Here is a 4,011-nt window from a genome sequence, read left to right as displayed (position 1 = left end):
TACATTGAAATTATGCCAAGTAGCACTCTGCATCAAAAATTCTGTTTTTATCATTTGCCTACTCGAGGACGAGCAGGAATTAAGCGTGGGGATGCTTGATACGTCTCCAACGTATCTATAATTTTTGATTGCTCCATGCTATATTATCTACTGTTTTGGACATTATTGGGCTTTTTATCCACTTTTATATTATTTTTGGGACTAACCTACTAACCGGAGGCCCATCCCAGAATTGCTGTTTTTTGCCTGTTTTAGGGTTTCGAAGAAAAGGAATATCAAATGGAGTCCAAACGGAATGAAACCTTCGGGAACATGATTTTCTCACCTAATACAACTCAGGACACTTGGACCCTACGTGAAGGCATGTAACAGGAGGCCACGAGGTAGGGGGGCGCGCCCTACCCTACCAGGTGTGCCCCCACGCTTGTGGGCCCCCTGTTGCTCCACCGACGTACTTCTTCCTCCGATATATACACACGTACCCCCAAATGATCTGATACGGAGCCAAAAACCTAATTCCACCGCCGCAACTTTTTGTATCCACGAGATCCCATCTTGGGGCCTGTTCTGGAGCTTCGCCGGAGGGGGCATCGATCGCGGAGGGCTTCTACATCATCATCCAAGCCTCTCCGATGAAGTGTGAGTAGTTTTCTTCAGACCTACGGGTCCATAGTTAGTAGCTAGATGGCTTCTTTTCTCTTTTTGGATTTCAATACAATGTTCTCCCCCTCTCTTGTGGAGATCTATTCGATGTAATCTTCTTTTTGCGGTGTGTTTGTTGAGATCGATGAATTGTGGGTTTATGATCAAGTCTATCTATGAATAATATTTGAATCTTCTCTGAATTCTTTTATGTATGATTGGTTATCTTTGCAAGTCTCTTCGAATTATCAGTTTGGTTTGGCCTACTAGATTGGTTGTTCTTGCCATGGGAGAAGTGCTTAGCTTTGGGTTCGATCTTGCGGTGTCCTTTCCCAGTGACAGAAGGGGCAGCAAGGCACGTATTGTATCGTTGTCATTGAGGATAAAAAGATGGGTTTTTCATCATATTGCATGAAACTATCCCTCTACATCATGTCATCTTGCTTAAGCCGTTACTCTGTTTTTAACTTAATACTCTAGATGCATGCTGGATAGCGGTCGATGAGTGGAGTAATAGTAGTAGATGCAGGCAGGAGTCGGTCTACTTGTCTCGGACGTGATGCGTATATACATGATCATACCTAGATATTCTCATAACTATGCTCAATTCTGTCAATTGCTCAACAGTAATTTGTTCACCCACCGTAGAATACTTATGCTCTTGAGAGAAACCACTAGTGAAACCTATGCCCCCCGGGTCTCTTTCTCATCATATCAATCTCCATCACCTTATTATTGCTTTTCTTTTACTCATTACTTTGCATCTCTATACCAAAAATACCAATAATATTATTTAATATCTCTATTAGATCTCACTTTCGTCAGTGACCGTGAAGGGATTGACAACACCTAAGCGCATTGGTTGCATTGAGCTATTGTTTTTGTGTAGGTACGAGGGACTCGAGTGTAGCCTCCTACTGGATTGATACCTTGGTTCTCAAAAACTGAGGGAAATACTTACTCTAACTTTGCTGCATCATCCTCTCCTCTTCGGGGAAATCAACCGCAGTGCTCAAGAGGTAGCAAGAATAATTTTTGGCGCCGTTGCCGGGGAGTCTGCGCAAAAGTCAACATACCAAGTACCCATCACAATCACTATCTCCCGCATTACATTATTTGTCATTTGCCTCTCGTTTTCCTCTACCCCCACTTCACCCTTGCCATTTTATTCACCCTCTCTCTCTCTCTATCCTCCCTCTCTTTCTCTATTTGCCTCTTTTTGCCCGTTTGCCTTTTGCTTGGTCGTGTGTTGGTTTGCTTGTTTGTCGCGATGGCTCTTCCTAGATTCGGTGATCTTCACCTTAAAATGTTAGAGCAGATCGAAAACAACATTAGGAAGTTTATGGTTTTGCAATTTGAGCATAATAATTTCTTTAGAAATGAGCTTAAGGACGAAAAAGGTTTTATGAGTTATATGAATAAAGAGCTCGATGATATGTCTAAAGAATTTGATGGTATAAGATCCCAAATTGCTCGTCTTGAAAAATTAACTGCTGAAATTTCGGATATGCAAGCTACCTTAGTCAATAAGATGGCCACTTTCGTAAGTGACTGTGAAGGGATTGACAACCCCTAAGTGTGTTGGTTGCGTTGAGCTATTGTTTTTGTGTAGGTACAAGGGACTCGAGCGTAGCCTCCTGCTGGATTGATACCTTGGTTGTCAAAAACTGAGGGAAATACTTACGCTACTTTGCTGCATCATCCTCTCCTCTTCGGGGAAACCCAACGCATTGCTCAAGAGGTAGCAATACTCTTAAATATGCTTATCTTGATGAGAAAAGGATATATCCTGTTATTATTAGTGCTAACCTTTCAGAGCATGAGGAAGAGAGGTCATTGAAAACTCTGAAGAAGCACCATGCTGCTATTGGGTATACTCTTGAACATCTTAAGGGCATTAGCCCCACTCTATGTCAACATAAAATTAATTTGGAAGAAGATGCTAAACCAGTTCGTGATCATCAAGGACGGCTGAATCCTAAAATGAAAGAAGTGTTAAGAAAGGAAATACTAAATCTCCTTGAGGCAGGTATAATCTATCCCATTGCTGATAGTCAGTGGGCATGTCATGTCCATTGTGTCCCTAAGAAGGGAGGTATTGCTGTCGTTCCTAATGATAAAGATGAATTGATTCCTCAAAGTATTATTACAGGTTATAGGATGGTAATTGATTTCCGCAAATTAAATAAGGCAACTAAAAAGGATCATTACCCCTTACCTTTTATCGATCAAATGCTAGAAAGATTATCCAAACATACACATTTTTGCTTTCTAGATGGTTATTCTGGTCATAGATCAATCAAAGACTACTTTTACATGCCCTTTTGGTACTTTTTCTTATAGACATAAGCCTTTTGGTTTATGTAATGCACCTGCTACCTTTCAAAGATGCATGATGGCTATATTCTCTGACTTTTGTGAAAAGATTTGTGAGGTTTTCATGGACGAATTTTCCGTCTATGGATCTTCTTTTGATGATTGCTTAAGCAACCTTGATCGAGTTTTGCAGAGATGCAAAGAAACTAATCTTGTCTTGAATTGGGAAAAGTGCCACTTTATGGTCAATGAAGGTATTGTCTTGGGGCATAAAGTTTCTGAAAGAGGTATTGAAGTTGATAAAGCCAAAGTTGATGCTATTGAGAAGATGCCATGTCCCAAGGACATCAAAGGTATAAGAAGTTTCCTTGGCCATGTCAGATTTTATATGAGGTTCATTAAGGACTTCTCAAAAACTTCTTGGCCTCTGACTAATTTATTACAAAAAGATATACCATTTGTTTTTGATGATGATTGTGTAGAAGCATTTGAAATACTTAAGAAAGCATTGATTTCTGCACCTATTGTTCAGCCACCTGATTGGAATTTACCCTTTGAAATTATGTGTGATGCTAGTGATTATGCTGTAGGTGCTGTTCTAGGACAAAGAGTTGATAAGAAACTAAATGTTATTCAATATGCTAGTAAAACCCTAGACAATGGTCAAAGAAAGTATGCTACCACTAAAAAAGAATTCTTATCAGTTGTATTTGCTTGTGATAAGTTTAGACCTTATATTGTTGATTCTAAAGTAACTATTCACACTGATCATGCTGCTATTAAATATCTTATGGAAAAGAAAGATGCTAAACCTAGACTTATTAGATGGGTTCTCTTGCTGCAAGAATTTGATTTACATATTGTTGATAGAAAAGGAGCTAAGAACCCCGTTGCAGACAACTTGTCTAGGTTAGAAAATGTGCTTGATGACCCACTTCCTATTGATGATAGCTTTCCGGATGAGCAATTAAATGTCATAAATGCTTCTCATACTGCTCCATGGTATGCTGATTATGCTAATTACATTGTTGCTAAGTTTATACCACCTAGTTT

The sequence above is a fragment of the Triticum urartu genome, chromosome 7 (assembly GCF_003073215.2).
Source record: "Triticum urartu cultivar G1812 chromosome 7, Tu2.1, whole genome shotgun sequence".
In the NCBI taxonomy this organism is placed as follows: Eukaryota; Viridiplantae; Streptophyta; class Magnoliopsida; order Poales; family Poaceae; genus Triticum; species Triticum urartu.
The sequence above is the reverse complement of the archived record's forward strand: the minus strand, read 5'-3'. Positions refer to the sequence as shown.